We start from the raw sequence: 19,666 nt of genomic DNA on the forward strand, positions 1-19,666 counted from the left end.
CTCTCCAAATTCATGTTGGAATACTGTCTCAGTACAGATGCAGAAAACATATACACATCAGTCAGGAGACCTGTGGGAAACATATGACAGGAGATATGTGGGAAACAGTTATCATTGATGTGGGAAATATATGTCAAATATGTCAAAATTTATGTGGGAAATGAGTCAGTATACATGGAGGAAATATCTCTCAGGATATATGTGGTATATATCAGTCAGGAGATATGTGGGAAACATATGTCTGGAAATATTTAGGAAATCTCTGTGAAGAAACGTGGGGAGCATCTGTCAGGATACATGTGAAAAATATGTCAGGAAATATGTGGAAAACACCTTTGAGCAGATATGTGGAAAACAAATGCCAGGATATATGAGGCACACACATGTGGCAAAACCGACAGAAATCATCTGCCACGATTCATGTGGGAAATATCTCTCGGAATTAATCTGGGAAACATCTGTCAGGAAACACGCAGTAAATATCAGTCAGGAGGCATGTGCAAAACATCTCTTGGAAGATATGTGAGACTATTCTGTCAGAATACACATGGGAAACATCTGTCAGAATACATGTAGGAAACATGGAAGGAGATATGTGGGGAAATGGTGTCATAATACATGTGGAAAACATCTCACAGTATAAATGTGGGAAAGATCTGTCTGGGGATATGTGGAAAACACCTGTCAGAATATATGAGATATACATATGGTGATTTATTTAGAAAGCATCTGTCATGCTTCACGTGAGAAATGTATCTCAGAATTTATCTGGGAAAAACACCTGTCAGCATCTATATATGAAATATCTGTCAGAAAATATGTGGTAAATATCACTCAGGAGACATGTGGGAAACATTTGTCTGGAGACATGGATAAACAATTGTCAGGAGATGTGTGGGATACACATGTCATGATACCTTTAGAGAATGTCTCTCATTTTTCATGTGGGAAATATGTCAGAATTCAAGTGGGAAAAATCTGTGTGTCTGTGTGTGTGTGTGTGTGTGTGTGTGTGTGTGTGTGTGTGTGTAAAGATGCTGCTGGGGCTCCCAAGCCTTAGCTAACAATGTCTCCCTGCAGCAACTTAGAGCAATCGACTTAGAGTCTAATCTGCTTCCAGGTGGACTAAACCAAGGATGGCTACATTATGTTGATTTACTAATCATGCTGAAGGAGTTACAGATAACTATGATTTAACTGCTTTATTTCCCAGCTCTCAGGACCCAGGTGTGGCAGATAATTCAAGGTGCTGAAATTGGGGTATATCGATCTCAGATCAGGCTGTGCTGTGTGGAAAGACAGTGGATCATCCATGCTTGGATGTTTTCTGTGTCCTAAAGGTAAGAGACCCTGGAACCTGGGCAGGGGGACCTATCTTAAGACAGGTACTCTCAGCCAGTAAATATGTAAGACAGGCTCAAGGAGTGTGGGGACTAGACCAGCTATCCCGCATAAAGCTGGGTCCGAAATGAGGCGTGCGGATGAAAGGAAAAGAAAGAGATATATACAAAGTATGGGATCGGGAGAACTCCACTCTGATGGAATGGAGTCTCGTGTATATTTGAAGCTTGGTTTTTATACTCTTCTTACACAAGGGAATTGGTTATAAAACAAACATCAAAGAACTTAAACATTCCTAAACTCTTATCTATGCAAATGTTACTTAACTAGTCACAGTTTCTTAACCTTAGAATAAAAGCACTAGGTTCAAAGACAATCACACAGATATGCAAGATTCAAGAGAGCCTCAAAGAGATCATAAATAACTGAGTTATCCCTCAATGCTTTTAGCAGCAAAGTCACAAATAACAGTCATTTCACAATGCTTTTGTCTGCAGAGATGCAGGGAACTAAATAGTCACCCATTAGTAAACACCTTGATCAGCCAAATGCTTCCTACATATCCCCCTTCTATATTATTAAACATGAGCAAAGCAGGACTGCGTCTGTACTTCCAGTCCTTCAGACTTTGCGGAGGGGGGTAACTCCATGAACTCGATTCAACTCAAGGCTGTTCAGATGAACTTATGCAGTAACTCATGCTAGCATGATTTGAAGATATTGCAGACAAGGTAGTAAAATGCAAAAAACTTCCAAAAATTAATAATAATAATAACATATTCCTTATATTCATGCAGAAACAACCCAGGGTTAATTATCTTATTGTTAAGCAAGCACATTTGATACACATAGCAACTCTGTCTTCTGCCAAGTTAGACATCCTTGAGAAAATTAAAACACCTCTTTTTCCAGACCTTGCATACTTTCTTGTTCTTGACAGTCTGTTCAAAACTTTAAATTACAGAAGAAATCAGCAAATACTGACACAAGTCATGAGAATTTTCATCCGTTTTAAGGCTGAGTCTTAATGACCTTCAACATCTTTCTCCCCTCCCCCCCTTTTTATATACTTTTGGCAGGGAATATTACTATAGATCGTGATGATTAACATTTCCTTACAGTCTGAAGGAAGTGTCCATAAGCTTCACATTTCCAAAGTAGTCTCTATTTTCCATTCGTCAGTATTTTTTTGAGTATTGTCCTGTTTGCTGGACCAATCGATGATATATCTCTCTTTTGTGATGTTATATGGTATGGGCTTGTCCATGAGGACACGATCTCCACAATATGGTTTTATTATTCTTTTGAGTCTCTAGTCCACAAGAAGAAAAAGACTGCGGAGTGGATGAGATTACATTTCCTTCACCTTGTACAGGGAGGGAGGGAGTCATTAATCCACACTATGATTTCCAGACCTCCCAGATAGCAGGATGTAAGAGTGGTGGATCAGGAACTTAAGCGGAATACTGCTCACTGTGTGAAGTCCTCAAAGCACTTGGAGGCAAATTACCATCTGCATGGTTTCCAAACTGCACCAACTTCTCTGGCAGTCACCTTGCTCCATCAGCATCCTGTGGGAAAAACACAAACATGCCCTCGCCCCCAAATCAGGAGGGAGCTGGCTTTTGCTATTTTCCATTAAGTAGATCTTTCCATTTTACATATGCTTTGTCTTTATGTTTAGGAATCTTTTTCCAAAGGCAGTCAGCAGCAGACTGACTGTGTATATCTAAATTTAAAATTTTTTAAATAAATAAAGTATGATTAATTAAATTGCAAGGAGTGGAAGGGCATATCTCCCCCTTTTTCATTTTTTTTTTAAATGTCGCTTAATAGTCCCATTAGCAGGTTCCTTGAGGATTAGAAGAGATTCCAGTTATGTGTTTAATTCAAAAAGTGACACAAAATTGAGTAAATGCTTTACTAATATAAGCAGATCCATTATCTGTCTTTAAGCATTTAGGTACACAAATTATAGCAAAACAACGTAACATGTGTTGAATAACTAAAGACGTTTTTTCACCAGTCATAGGAGTGGCCACAATAAATCCAGAATAAGTGTCCACCATAACGTGCAAATAACCCGATTTACCAAATGAAGGAATGTGAGTAACATCCATCTGCCAAAGATGTAATTGAAAAACTGCTTTGACTGCATGTAGCTCAACTAAGTGCATATTGAGCTGGAAAATTTTTAAACATAGTATATTCTTTATAAGAAATAGCTGCAGTTCCAATGGAGGAACCATCAGTAAATATTGTAAGGATATGAAGTAAGGGTTTATTTTTATAAATACTGGGGAAAATAAATAAATGTTTTTTAACAAATTGTAATAATTTATCTGGAGGGTAAATATTGTACACCAATCTACAAAACTCAGCAAATGCTAATTCCCATGAAATCACAACTTTCCCATAACCAAGAAGTTTTGGGTCTGTCATAAGGTATGACTATAGAATTAGGATCTTTTCCAAAATATTTAACAGACTCAGATCTATCTTTCATCACGAATTCGGCTATTATTTTAAAATAAGGATTTAGAATTCTTTTTCTTGAAGAAGCTAAATATACCTACAATAATGGTCCTTCCTGCCATAACACACCAGATGTAAAAGTACCAAGGTTTACCATAATTAATGTACATAATTTGTTGTTCTAGAATACGTAAATTTACTAAATTTAAGGTTTGTTCTGCTAATGGGTAAATCTTCCGAGTCGAATTTGGATTAGGATCTCCTTTTAAAACATCAAACAAAGGCTTAAGCTCTCCAGTACTTATTTTTAAATATGGTCTAAGGTAATTAAAATCTCCTAATAATTTTTGAAAATCATTTAAAGTTTGTAAGTGATCTTTTCTTATTTCTATCTTCTGAAGTATCACAAAACCTTTCTGTAAAATATGTCCTAAATACTTGTAAGTTTCAATAACTTGTACTTTTTCTTCTGCTATAACTAAAGCCTTTTTAATGCTTCTTGTAATAAGTAAAAAATAAAGAGAACCACTTTTTGGTCCCTATGAGCCATCAAAATATCATCCATATAGTGAATTTTATACACCGATGTTTCAGAAGTTCTTACTGACTTTATAGCTACAGTTATAAACTTTTGACATAAGGTGACGCTATTAGACATTCCCTGACATAAGACTCTCCACTGATAATGCTCCATACGTTCTTTAAAATTAACACTAGGAACACTAAAAGCAAATCTTTTATACTCTTTGGAATCCAAGGGAATGGTATAAAAACAATCTTTTAAATCTAAAATGATCTGATATGTATTGGCTGGAATAGCAGAGGGGGAAGGGAGCCCAGGCTGCAGGGCTTCCATAAATTCCATAATATCATTAATCCTACTTTACTGATTTTCCTTGCAAAGCAACTGCTATAGCAAGCCCTGAGTACAGAAAGGTTTAATGTCCCAGCATAGTCTGATATAATCAGACAACTTGCTCTTTATTCTAAAAGGCCTTAGCACTACTTTGCATTTTAAAAGCCAATTGTTTAATTTTTAATACAATTCCTGATTTTAATTACACAAAGGGATAAAAAATTAGCACATACTTGAAGGTTACACATCCTACAAATGATGGCAATATTTTCCTTGAGAGAGTAGTTTCATTGGTATAATTATTTGTTAAATACTCAAAAAAGACAACTTTAAGCAGTAATAAACACAAGCAAAAGTGATTCTACCCTTAAACTAAACACTTAGAAAACCCGTTTTGCACATACAACTGAAAGAGTATGTAATACTTACACACACACACACACAATTTGTTCACACAAACAGCTTATATTTGCTGTATTTTGAAAACTCTCAAGAAATTGATTTTCACAAGTCATCTCTTCCGGACAAACACGCTTGAGCCAGCTGTTATTAGTCTCCTGCCCAAAACACATTCTCTCCTATCGTGGCTTCTACTAACTTCATAGTAAAATGAGCCACAGAAACATATTGAGAACAAGCAGTTTTTAAATCTTACAGTTTCGAATGAAATGGGGGGAACATTCGCCCGTCCTTGAGCATTCTGTCCTCTAACTGGATAACATCCTGGAATTCCTAAATTTACTCCCTGTTATGTTGCTAATGACTCATACTCTTGCTCCCAGTCTACGGCCTTTGTTTCATCCCAGCAGGACTTCAGAGTCTCCTGCAAGGGGTCTCAGGTTGAAGCTTCTCAGAAAAGGCAAAAATTCCTACGTCTTCATCATAATAACAATGTACTAACTAGTCTTCCAACTGCTCCGACTCGTCCTCTGACTGCTCAGCATGCCAGGATCAAGGGGTTCCTCATCCTGGCTTTCAAAAGCCTCAGATTCACTTTCCAGTGGCTTCAGTGGTGGAGGGGGAGGAGCTGGAGGCTCAGCAGCAACTTTTCTTTCAATTTTGTTTGAGCATGCAAACAAATTATTCTCCCCCCCACCCCCCAGAAGTCCCTCATGCCTAGCTAAATTCCACAGACTAAACGTGTCTCTGGGAACCTTACTAGGTCCATTAGCAATATCTTTCAACAGTTGCCCTATTTTTTGCCAAGTTACAATATTTACAGTCCCTTCCTCAGCAAACCAAGGACATATCTTAACCACAAAATCTGAAAACTTCTCTAATCTTTGGTAGTTTATTTTTGTTCCTCTGGCTTTTAACATATTTTGAAGCATATTTACATACATACATACATACATTTACTAGAAACCTGTCCCATCATTTATTACGCCCGACTTTTCACCACTTTCCCTTAATTTTTTCTGTAAAGATTCACGACCTTGCTTCTCAGTGGTGTCCATCACGAGATCCTTTGTTTTCAAAGCCCCACGTTGGGCGCCATTAATTCGGGGATTAGACCAGCTATTATGCATCAAACTGGGTCTGAAATGAGGCGTGCGGATGAAAGGAAAAGAAAGAGATATATACAAAGTATGGGATCAGGAGAACTCCACTCTGATGGAATGGAGTCTCGTGTATATTTGAAGCTTGGTTTTTATACTCTTCTTACACAAGGGAATTGGTTACAAAACAAACATCAAAGAACTTAAACATTCCTAAACTCTTATCTATGCAAATGTTACTTAACTAGTCACAGTTTCTTAACCTTAGAATAAAAGCACTAGGTTCAAAGACAATCACACAGATATGCAAGATTCAAGAGAGTCTCAAAGAGATCGTAAATAACTGAGTTATCCCTCAATGCTTTTAGCAGCAAAGTCACAAATAACAAGTCATTTTGCAATGCTTTTGTCTGCAGAGACACAGAGACGCAGGGGACTAAATAGTCACCCATTAGTAAACACCTTGATCAGCCGGATGCTTCCTACAAAGGAGGAACATTGCATTTTGCCTCTGGAAATCCCTGGGGTTGAACTCAAAGGTATTTATTTCCAGGCCAGCATCAGAGAGAGTGTGGCCTGCTGTTGTTATCAGGAGTAACTCTTCGAGGACTTAGGTCTTCAGAAGTGGAGAGCCCCAGTGTGCTGTGAGTGGGAGTTCCTGTCACTGGACACACAGGGTGTCCCTGGAATTGACCCCTTTCCAGCTTGTGGGTGAAGATAGCGCTCCTACTTGCAGTATGTCTTGTGAGCTTAAGATTTTAGCTCACGGGAATTTCCAAGAGACATGGAGCCAAATATTTTTTTATTTAAATAATTTTATTTGGGCTCATACAACTCTTATCACAATCCATACATAAATCAATTGTGCAAAGCTCTCTTATACATTCGTTGCCCTCATCATTCTCAAAATTTGCCTTCCGCTTGTGTTCCTGGAATCAGCTCATTTTCCTTTTTTCCCTCCCCCTCCCTCATAAACTGTTAATAATTTATGTTATTATTTTTTATCTTATCTTAAAGTGCCTGGTGTCTCCCTTCACCCACTTTCCTGTTGTCCATCCCCCAGAGAGGAGGTTATAAGTAGATCTCTGAGATCGGTTACCCCTTTCTAGCCCACCGTCCCTCCTGGTATCACCACTCTCACCCTTGGTCTTGAGGGGTTTATCTGTCCTAGATCCCCTGTGTTTCCAGTTCCCATCTGTACTTCCTTATTGCTACACTGAACCCTGAGTGAATCATCTCTTCCCTACTACCCCTCTGTAAGGGATGCCCAGTTGTCTACAGATGGGCATTGGGTCCCCATTACACGCTCCCCTCATTCATGATTTTAATTTTTCCCCTGCCTTTATGGCTTGAAACCTGATCCCCTAGGCCCTTCATGATCACACATGTTGGTGTGCTGCTTCCATGTGGACTTTGTTGCTTCTGGGCTAGATGGCCAATTGTTTACTTTCAAGCCTTTAAGTCCCCAGATGCTATATCTCTCAATAGCCAGGCACCATCAGCCTTCTTCACCACACTTACTTATGTATACACTCGTCTTCAGCATTTATGTGGGGAAGGAGATCACACAATGGTCGTTTTTGTTCCTTGGTGTCTGCTACCTGATCCCTTCAACACCTCGTGTTCACATAGGCTGTGTGCTTCTTCTCTGTGGGTTTTGTTGCTTCTGAGCTAGATGGCCGCTTGTTTGTCTTCAAGCCTTTAAGACCCCAGACACTATATCTTTTAATAGCCGGGCACCATCAACTTTCTTCACCACATTTGCTTATGCATGTGTCTGTCTTCAGCAATCATGTTGGGAAGGTGGGTATCATGAAATGACCGTTTAGCTGAGCAAGGTGCTCTTGTATTGAGGGAATCTCGGCAAGGAGGCCCAATGTCCACCTGCTACCCTACTACTGAACCTATAAATATATGCATTGAGGGAGGACTTGAGTAGAAGCCAATGCCTTTGACTTTTTTAATGTTCCTATTTTGTTTTCTGTGCCTACTTAGACAGTTGACCCTCTTTTCTGTCAGTGGGTTTATTACAGTGCTTATTTTCCATGTAAAATATGCTCTGGGACAAATTTCAATTCATCATGGTATATAATCATTTTAATATGTTGTCTGAATCTGTTCCAAATATTTTAAAGAATTTTTAGTGTATATCCATTATCAGTATTGGGTTACAGTTTTCTTGCAGTATCATTATCTGACATTGGTGTCAGAATATTTATTGGTCTGATAGAAAGTATTAGTAACCAAGGGCTCAAGTAGAAAGAAAATGTTTTGAGAATGATGATGGCAACAACTGTGCTAATGTGCTTGACACAATGGATGTATATATAGATTGTGATAAGAGTTGTATGAACCCCGCATAAAATGATTTTAAAAAAAGAAAGTATTGAAGTAGTGGTAAGTGTTGTCTCACAACCATTGTTATATTTACACTCAATTACTTGAACGTAAACTACCAAATAGTAAAGCAGTATTTATTCATACCATCACAGTACTCTGTATTAATCTTTAATCTATGGTCTGATTATGCTAGAAGTTTCTCCTGGAATTTTATTTCAACTCAATTGATTATATCCCTTGCAAGCAACCTAAAACTCATTGAACTATCATTGATCCCAGGCACTGGCTGAACCCTCTGATCTTTCAGCTGACTCCTCATTTTGGAAGACTACATGATTTACACTCCCCTTGACAGACAAATAGTCACTAACCCCCAGTTTGGGAAAAACAGGTGAGATCTATATTTTAAAAATGTGAAAAGAAGTCCCATTTTTAGCACTGTCATGTAAAGAATTGTCTTTTGATGTGAAGTTCATGAATTGTTCTCCTGCTGGGACCACACTTTACAAAAACACCTTGTTTTTGAAACATGATTAGATAGCAAGATAGAGTATCTTAGCAATGTCATCTTAATAAGCCTTGGTTTATTTTTTTTTAATTTTTACTACTTTATCAAAACATGTCCCTTAGGTGTGTAGGATTCCTTTTTAAAATTCTTTCCTAGAAACAATATACAAAGGAGAGGCACGTTGTCTTCCAGTCACTTCTGGAAGAGGCTTCTGGGGCTGAGAAGGAGCTTCCTTCTCATGGTGTCTCACTGGTTGTTTTTGGCCTTGGCGTGTATTAAGATGTGATATTTCAGGTTAGTCGACTCAGCAAACTTCTTGTTCACCTAGGACCTGTCTCCCGTGTGGATCTGCACGTCTGTGCACAAACTGAAATCCAGGGAAAAACGCTTCCCACAGCCTTCCAACGTGCACTGAAAAGGTTTGTCTCTAGTACGAAGCAATTGGTGTTGTCTGGCTTTGAGCTCTTGACAAAAGCCTTGCCATACTCGGCACAGACGTGGACGCGGGGCCGTGGGTGTGCAGGTGCTTCCTCCTGGCTGAGTTGTCCCTGAGCACCTTCGGGCAGCCTTTGTGAGGGCAAGCTATTGTTCTCGGAGCATCAGCTTCTTGAATTTTTCTTGGCTTCATTCTGGCAAATTCTGCCAGCTGTTCGGGGTCCAAGAGGTAGATGCCAGGGATCCCTCCAGGCGGGAGCATCTTTCCCGTCATGTACTCCGAGTAGTCAGGAGGGGAGTTCTCCCCAATGATCTGCTCCCCAACCAGTCTCATGGTCAAGACCTTTTTTCATCTGACTACCATAGAGTGACGGAGAACGGGTCCTCCAGCATCTTGAATGATCTGCACCTGCTTCTCCCACTTCTTGTTGCCCGCATCACCCCCGCCGCCCGACGAGAGCTGTTGCTGCCGCCGCCTCCACGGTGACCAGGTCTGCTCGATGTAGTCCTCATCGTCCTCGTTGCCAACGCTGGCCGGCGCTGGAACTGGGATTGGGATCTGGCCCTCGAAGCCTTCCTCTGCGCCCACCACCAACTCACACGTCTGCACCAGGATCGCCTCCTGGTGGTGGTGCACCTGGCTCAGGTCGTCGGTGACCTGTGACCTTAGCGACCTGCGGCCATAGTACGATCATGGGCGGCGGCGGTGGTGGTGGTGGTAGTAGCTGGCGTGCCCATGGCCACCCCCGCCACTGTGGTCGCCCCCGTCCTTGTCCTCCTCGCCCACCACCATGGTCTCGATGGTCTCCACCGGGATGGTCTCCACCTCGATCTCATGCAGCTCCATGATCTCGGCCAGCATCTCTGAGCCGTCCATGGCGTTGTAGAGGGTGTCGCCCGAGGCCATGGCTCTGGGCTCCGGCCTGTACGAGGAGGCGTCACACAGCGGGGAAGGAAGGCAGAGGGAAGAAGGCAGTGAGTGGGCAGGGCCCATTCCTTCTTTTTAACTAGGGCTTAAATTCTAGTGAATGTCTCCTGAGTTTTTGGGCATGTGATACCATGGAAATAACTTTTGTAAACATAACTATTTAGCATTTTGTGCATGCCTTGGGTGTTGATTAGTAATTTCTGAGGCTCTTGTTGTTGATAGTTCTGATTGAGTCCCTGTGCACAAGGGAATGAAACACTGCTAACCCCTGCAGCATCCTAACAAATTAGGATGAACCTATTGCTTCAGTCACTGTATCAATCCATTTAGTTGAGGGATTCCTATTTTTCACTGCCCCTTTACCAAACAAAATATCCTTCTCCAAGGACTGGTCACTTTTGACAACATGTCCAAATTATTTAATGTGAACTCTCACCTCCTAACCTCTAACTAGGACCCTGACCTTACTTCTGCCAAGACAGATTTGTTTGTCTATCTGAAGGCCCATGCATTACAATTTAACCATATTGATTCTTATTTCTCCCTTATTCAATGTCCAACTTCTATATGCATATGCGGTAATTGGCAATGCCATGGTTTGGGTCAGATAAACCTAGTCCTCAAAGTAACATCATTGCTTTTCAACACTCTAAAGAGGCCTTGTTAGGAAGATTTATCCAGTATAATGCATCTATTGATCTATTGACCTTATTATCACCTTTTAGTTGTTTTGTAATTTTCCATAAGCTAGCAGTCTTTCTAGAAGTTAATACTTAATCAAGCTTAGATTAAGAATATTAATCAAGGAGGGACCTGGAATCCCACCTTTCACTGAAACCACCTTGTCTCAGAGCCCTGAGATGGAAGGCTGTCCTTAAGACCTAGAGGAATGTTGATGCTGAGATTCCAGAAATGCATAGTGACTGGGCACAAGACGGTCTAAAACAAATTGTGCATCTATCTATTAGCATGACTTGCAGATCAGTTTCAGAGGGGCCCTAACCCTCACCCTTTATCTTATAACTACAACCTCACACCCCTCTGCCTTCAGGAACACTTGGAGGATTGCAAAAGGGTGGTGTCAACAATATCCAACTAACCATTCTGACTAATGCTGCCCTCCTTTATCGAAGCATAGCCTCTCCCCACCACACTCATTTTGTTTTCTTCGCTCCACATTCCTGGTTAAGCATGATTCACAAGCTCCAGCCCAGACACTAGCTTATCCCTTCTCCCTAAAAAAACAAAACTATGCATGCGATGTCCTAGAACCCAAGGCAATCAGCCCTCTCCCAGTTTGTGTTGTTTGCCATCTGTCAACATTACTTAGCTTGAAACCCATGCTCTAGTCCAAGATGACCAAATGGATGATAAGTCATCTCTTTCATTAATCCATCTCATGTACTTTTTTAAAAGATAATTTTATTGGGGGCTATTGTAACAATCCATACTTCAATTGTATCAAGAATATTTGTACATATGTTGCCATCACTCGTTTTTAAACGTTTACTTTCCATTGATACCTTGCTATCAGCTCCCCCTTTTCCCTCTCTTCCTCTCCCCCAACTCCTGTGACCCCTTGAAAAATATTAAATTATTGTTATTTTCATATCTTGCACAGACTGCTCTCTCGCTTCCCCCATGGTTTCTGTTTTTGTCCCCGGGGTATGTGTGTGTGGGTATGTGTCCATCATTGTGATTGGCTCCCCCTCATTCCCCTCCCATCCCTGCCTTTCTCTCCCCTACTGGTATCAATACTCCCCATTCCTGTTCCTGGATTCCATATGTCACGAACTCTTATCTCTTTTCTGTACCGGCGCACAGGCTCCAGTCTACCCTACAGGGAAAGGCAGAACTGGAGTCATGATAGTGGGGTGTGAGGAAGCCTCAAGGAACCAGAATAATATTTGGGTTTTTTCAGTGCTATCCTGTGCCCTGGTTATTTCATCCCTTCAGTGTGACCCTTCTGTAAGGAAATGTCCCATTGTTTACAGATGGATTTGGGGTCTCTACTACAACCCCTCTAATTCTCAACAATATGGTGGTTTTTATTTTGCTTGTTTGTGGTCTTCTGAAGTCTATTACCCTATCTCATGATCACACAGGATGATGTGCTTCTTCCATGTGGGCCCATTGGTTCTCTACTAGATGACCACTTTTAAACTTCAAGCCCTTAAGACCCCAGGTGGTATCTCTTTTGATAGCCAGGCACTACCCTCCTTCTTCACAACACTTGCTTATGCACCCATTTTGTCTTCAGTGATTATGCTGGTATGGTGAGCATCACAGAATGTCAGGTTGTTAGAACAAAGTGGTCTTGCATTCAGTGAGGGCTTGAGCAGAGTCCCAAAGTCCATCTACTATCTCATTGTATGTCCTTATAAATATATGTATGTAGGTCAAGACCTCTATTCTTAAGAATTAATGTATTTACATATGTACAGACCTATGCTTATACCACTATCCATAGCTTTGCTTCCTAGATCTTTCCTCTGTTTCCTTTTACCTTCCTCCCTACCCCACCATCATGCTTGCCCTTCTTCTACCTCATAGTAATTCCTCTCAACTATATTGATGTTGCTTCAACTGCTGTCTAAAAGTGGTCATAACTCCAGGCTTGCAGAAACCTTCTAAGAGCTAGTCACAAGACCTCAGACTGCAGTTCCACCGTGCTGCTAACCACCTTGTGCCTACAGTCTAGGGCTTTTCAATTCCCCTCCCCAGCCAGGAACAGAGTGATTACACCATCCATTACCTTCCCTCATCTCAGGTACTTTTAAGAGTCTTGCCTCATTCACCTTGACTCTTAGCATCATCAATCTACCTACACCTACACCTTGTCTGTAGTGTGCCGTCTTTCACAAAAGCTTTAACATTGGACATCCTTAAACACAAGAGCCTTAGAGAATAGAAAATACACCTCCCTCTTGGCTTATTTTCTTGTTAAGGTTGTCTCTGCCTTAACCAAGTCCCCTCTAGTATTCCCTGCTTATTTCCTTTTATCTCTTGTTGTCCACCTCTAAAACAACTTGCACTGGTTACCACACTCTATTGTGGTATCACACTCTATTACTATGGGTTTCTAAATGGGCTCCCCCTACCGTGCGCATTTGTTCACACAGTGTAGATATTGTACAGTATCCATGGGATGCAAGGGGCTTGGAGCAGGACAAACTTTGATGAAAAACTCAATGTGTTGGAATGTCACGATGAGAGAATCATTTACATTGATATCAAGAAATAAAAGTATAGCAATTAGCTGGATGATGTAGTGGGAAAGAAAGAAACATGAACAAGTGTGTGACAACTACTCAAAATACATATAAATAATTACTTTTTTTAGTTAAATGATCATTAAAATATTGGGGGAATTTTCTTTATAAATCTTCCCAGGTTAGGTTGTTTGTGTTACTTTCAGATAATGCGTCAAAAAAATAAAGTAAAACGTAAATGGAAAGAAATCATTCTAAATGGGGAACCACTTACAAGGATCTACATATAAACTCTTCCCTGAGGGATGGACAATAGAAAAGTGAGTGAAAGAAGATGACAGTGTAAGATGTGACAAAATAATAATTTATAAATTATCAAGGGTTCATGAGGGAAGGGAGAGCAGGGAGGGAGGAGAAAAATGAAGAGCTGATGCCAAGGGCTTAAGTAGAAAGCAAATGTTTTGAGAATGATGATGGCAACAAATATACAAATGTGCCTGACATAATGGATGGATGTATAGATTGTGATAAGAGTGGTATGACCCTCCCCCAATAAAATGGTTTTAAAAACTGTTACTGGAAATTGTGCGCAGGAAATAACAGCAACAAAATCATCAATCACATGTCATATTTTTCTAAATTATTTTTAAGTACAATACTAGTGTTTTTATGGCACAAAAACAATTGACACAATGAGTTCATTGACTTGGACTGAAATCATATGTTGTGCCTGAAAAATCACCTAAGGTGATATGAAATGTATCTGTGTGATTTAATGCTCTAGGTCAACCTTTAACAATAAAGATCAACCATCAACCTAAACATTTAACTCCCAAGTCTATACAGTACTTCAGATTGAGTTTTCATTTTGGGAAGACCTGGAATTCATTCATTCTCTAAGATGAATAAATACCTGGTCTCACATGAATATCAACTAAGGGGAGCTGAAGAAGTATGCGCCCTAAATTTAGAGTGGGTCCTGTATTTAATGCAAATACACTCAGATTGGAACATGGTTGGAGGCCAAGAGGCACCACTTAGGGTAAGAAGTGCAGGACAAGAAACTGACATGCCTTACTCAACATTATCTACTACTATGTTTCAGATCACAGACTTGCCAGAGAAAGAGACTGTCCAGTTGAGGGAGCTAAAAATCTGGGAATACGATCTTTCACATTTACGCACTAGAAGAAAAGATTTCAGCATTTGGCTGGTCTGTGAACTAAATTCATTCAGCCAACTCCAAACTCCCTAGACTCCTGCTTCTTGTATTTAGAGAATACAATAATTTGACTACAGGACGCTTGAGCTACAAAATGGTGAGTATTAAAGAGCCCTGGTATATTTTATTATACACATAAAGGTTAGATAAGACTTCTTGAGAATACTATGTCCATTACCTGAGGGTTGACACTAATGTAAGAGCATGACAGGGGAGGGGAACGAAGACTGGGCTTTATAAAGCTTCACGATAGCTATTGCTATGAAATGTATATATGGTATGATGCACTGGATTACTGATGATCTTCCTTATGTGACTTAGAGTTGGTTATGTAAGGTGTCCACATCCCAGTTTGAGACTTGGTTCATTGGGACGGGCAACAGAACTTTCTGAGTAGAGTCTGGATAGAAAGTTCTACCAGAGGACATGGATTATCAGGTTGTCCAGTGTCACCATTTCTCCAACCCTACAGTTTTCTTTATTCCCTTCGTGCAGTGAAACATTTTGTATAGATTTCTAAAAATGGAAGATTGAGCTCTTTCACGGATTAGAAATTTAATCCTTTCATGGCTTCATTAAAAGAATGAATCTGATGACAATGTATCCAGTTGGTCAATATGTGGGAAATATTTTTTATTGATGGTGATACTTGGGCTGGTAGAACCACTCCTCACTCACAATGATCCTTTGCACAGCAGAAGGAAATCCTGCCTAGTCTTTCACTATCTCCACAATGCCTGACATAATTAGCCCCCGTGTTGTTAAAATACACCCTATTGTTAAAATATGGCCATTGAAGGTGGTTTTATTTTTTGTCAAAAAGCAATCATGTCCTTTTCTCTGGACTATTCCATTCCTGTGATATGTCCTATGTAAGGGAATGATGCCTAACATCTTTGCTTTTTAATAACATTTTTCCTGTACTTCTTCAGAGACAAAAAACAAAAAATAGAAACTCACTGTGATAGAGAGGACAACAACTCCTAACAACCAAAAAGGGGAGGGTAGAGCTGTCCCTGTAGTTTCTTACACTGGAACTATGTGTTGGAATTGAAAGCCTTATTTTTCTGCAGTGATGTGCCTGGAAGTTTCGAACTACTGACTGAGAAGTTAGCAGCCAAATGTTTCATTAGTGCTCCTTCCAAGATAGATTTGTTTATACTTCTTCCTGTCTGTGGTGTATTCAATATTCTGCACAAATAACAAAAAACTAAAAGAAATTAATGTATAGTTTTACTCATTGTCCATTTTTTTAAAAAATGGATATGTTGTAATGAATATACCATGGTCTGGCTTGAGCCAAGCACCCCTCAGACCCAAAGTGGCACTGTTGATTTCAACACTTTAAGTGGGTCCTTTCCAGTAATTTCTCCAATAAATTATGTGTTTTGGTTTCTTGACAGTGTTGCCAAGGATTATGGATCCAAATAAAATAAAAATCTTTTTTTTTAATCATTTTATTGGGGCCTCATACAACTCATCACAATCCATAGATACCTCCATTGTGTCAAGCACATTTTACATTTTCACCATCATCATTCACAAAACATTTTCTTTCCACTTGAGCCCTTGGTATCAGCTCATTTTTTGTCCCTCCCCCCATCCCCATGAGCCCTTGATAATTTATAAATTATTATTTTTCATGTCTTATACTGTCCCATGCACCAGGGAGGGAGTTATATGTAGATCCTTGTGATTGGTTCCCCCTTTCTTCCCCACCTTACCCTCCTGATATTGCTACTCTCATTATTCATCCTGAGGGGTTTATCTCTCCTGGATTCCGTTTCCAGTTCTTATCTGTACCAGTGTACATCCTCTGGTCTAGCCGGATTTTTAAGGCAGAACTGGGATCATCATGGTAGTAGGGGAGAGGAAGAATAAAGAGCTAGAGGAAAGTTGTATGTTTCTTCATTGGTATACTGCACACTGACTGGCTGGTTACATCCCCACAACCCTTCTGTAAGGGGATGTCCAGTTACCTATAGACGGGTCTTAGGTCTCAACTCCAAGCTCCCCCTCATTCACAATAAGATTTTTTGTTCTTTGATGCCTGATACCTGATCCCATTGACACCTCATGATCACAAAGGCTGATGTGCTTCCTCCATTTGGTCTTTATTGCTTCTGAGATAGATGGCAGCTTGTTTATCTTCAAGTCTTTAAGACCCCAGATGCTGTATCTTTTGATAGCCGGGCATCTTCAACTTTCATTACCACATTTGCTATGCACCCGCTTTTTCTTCACTGATTCTATCAGGAAGGTGAGCATCATGGAATGCCAGTTTAATAGTACAAAGTGTTCTGGCATTGAGGGAGTATTTGAGTAGAGGCCCAATGTCCATCTGCTACCTTAATACTAAACCTATATGTGTACATCATCATATATAAATGTATTTACATATGTACATGCCTGTATTTAGACCTCTACAAATACCCTTTGCCTCCTAGTTCTTTCATCTATTTCCTTTTCCTTTCCTCTTGTCCTACTCTCATTCTCAGCCTTCATTTGGGTTTCAGTAATTCCTCTTAGTTATATTGCCCTTGATCAAACCCTACCTGGCCTCCCACCCACTACTCACCATTGATTTTGGATCACTTGTTGTTCCATTGCCCCTGGCTTTCTTAACACCCACTTCCTTTCCCCCACCTTCCCCTCTTCCATTTACCCCTGGAATTCTCAGTCCCGTAGTTTTTACCTCCAGATTGTTTGTCCTGCCTATCTTATCTAGATAGACCTGCAGAGAAGATAATATGCACCCCCCCCCCAAAAAAAAAAAACAGAGCAAAACAAAGCAACAAAAGAAACAAAACAACAAAAAGAAAAACCTATAAATCAGTTCTGAACTTGTGTGTTGTGACCCCTTTGGGAGGTCAGGTCCCCTTTCCCAGGGGTTGCTCAATTCATAACAATAGCAAAGTTACAGTTATGAAGTAGCAACAAAAATAATTTTATGGTTGGGGGGTCACCACAACATGAGAAACTGTATTAGCGGGGTGTGGCATTAGAAAGATTGAGAACTACTGCTGTAAATAGTTCAAAGTCTGTTTGTTGACCTTTAGGAATATTTTCTGGTGGAGTCTAATGGGGTGCCACTCCCTGGCCCCAAAGTCTATTTTTGATATTCCTTTGGGACTGCATTGCTCTGCTCCCTTTGCTGTTCTGTTGCATGCCTTCAGTGTTTTGCCTCGGTGTGTTGGGGTCAGATTGGGCACAATTCTCACACTGTCTCCAGTGTTGTCCCCCATAGTGCTGTGGATCAGTAAGGGATGTCATGCCTTTTAGTGGGGCCGGCCCTATGGTCCTCTCTGCGCATTGGCTGCTCTGAGCTGGAATATCATCCTCAGGGCTTGGTGGGCCAGCATGGGCTCCACTCTCTCTTCCTCACCCTTCATTTGCTCTTTTTGTGCTCCGATCAGACATGCCCCTCTCCCTGAACTGTAGCTTCAGTGCGGTCCTCTAAAGTAAATTCTTCTCAGGGAGGGGAGACTGTCCATGTAGTTGGGATTGGAGCCGGCCCCTCTAACCTCTCTTGGTTCCCAGTTTCATGCCATTATGTTGTGGTCACATAATGGAGAACCGAGTTGAAGTCTGGTCCCTCTTTCCCTGTGTAAATATAAACAATACTCTCCCCTTGGGTGGGTTAGTGCCCTGTTCTCCTGCTACCCATGTCTCTTTTTTCTTTTTGCTCCCTATTTAGTTGGCTTCCATATGTATCCCTAGGTATGGTCTTTCCCCTGCCATACTACCTGGACCTCACCCCAGGAATGTTTGTATACAGTAGCTTTTTCCCTGAGTCCCTTTTACATAAAATACAAATCTTGATTTAAAATTATGCTCAAACTATTAGGATGCTGCTTATTGGATCAGTTGTGAGGATTTTATTTTCTTTGTTCCATTTTTGAATCAGTACTCATCTATAGTCTTGGATCTTCATTAGTAATTTCTTTACATTCTATTCACTTTCATCTAGAAATATCTGTTTGTCACAAGTTATTAATTTGATTTTCTTCCACCTTGAAACTGCATTATTATGTGGTTTTTCAGATTTAAAAAAGTCAATGTGTACAGTATATTTACTAATTTTTAAATTACCCAACAACACCCTATTGTTCTGTTTGAATAGCTTCCACTATTTTTCACATTAAGGATTCTTATAAGTACCAAGACAGACCAGCATATTTATGGTCTTATCTTATGATCTTACCATCTGATAACACCACAAATATCAGAAGTTCACATTCCAGAAGTTCTTCTCAATCCATTTTGGGTTCTTTCCTGGCAGTACCATTGATCTAGAATTAAAGGTGTTTTAGAGTTATTTTCAATATCATTTTATATTTGGGTCATAATAATAGTTGAAAATTTGAAGGTCAATTTCAATGTCTCTTTTGTATAATTCACATTAATATGCATATCCACCAGTCTGCGGACAAGTACTTGTTTTCCAATTTGGGAGCACAATTTCCAAATTTAAATGTGCTTGTTTAACCATATTAATTTTCAGTCAATTATTGAAACATTTATCAATAATACTGCACAGTACATTTGAATTTTTTATGCAACTTGTTCCTTTCTTTTGATTTTAAAGAACAATTTCCATTTTTTTCTGGTTTGTTTTCTTTCAGCTTCTAATCTTTGCTTAGGCTTTAGAGATGGTTGTGGGACAGTACCTGTAGGTCTAAAACAGGATGGGAAGGTTTGGACCTTCTGGGCTTCACGTAACTGGATCCTGACAACCTTGCTGTGAATAGCACAACTCACACAATAATGTGACATCACATAGTTAGGAAGCACATGTGCTAAGGCACTTGCTATGGAAATGTCTCTGAAGGCTGTGGTCTCCACTGTTT

At 40.1% G+C, this 19,666-nt stretch overlaps 1 pseudogene; it reads right to left on the reverse strand.

Moving 5' to 3' along the window:
- Positions 1–9,265: 9,265 nt before the first annotated feature.
- Positions 9,266–10,361, reverse strand: LOC142428150 (transcriptional repressor protein YY1 pseudogene; annotated as a pseudogene).
- Positions 10,362–19,666: the final 9,305 nt, after the last annotated feature.

Source organism: Tenrec ecaudatus, chromosome 15, assembly GCF_050624435.1.
Source record: "Tenrec ecaudatus isolate mTenEca1 chromosome 15, mTenEca1.hap1, whole genome shotgun sequence".
Lineage (NCBI taxonomy): Eukaryota > Metazoa > Chordata > Mammalia > Afrosoricida > Tenrecidae > Tenrec > Tenrec ecaudatus.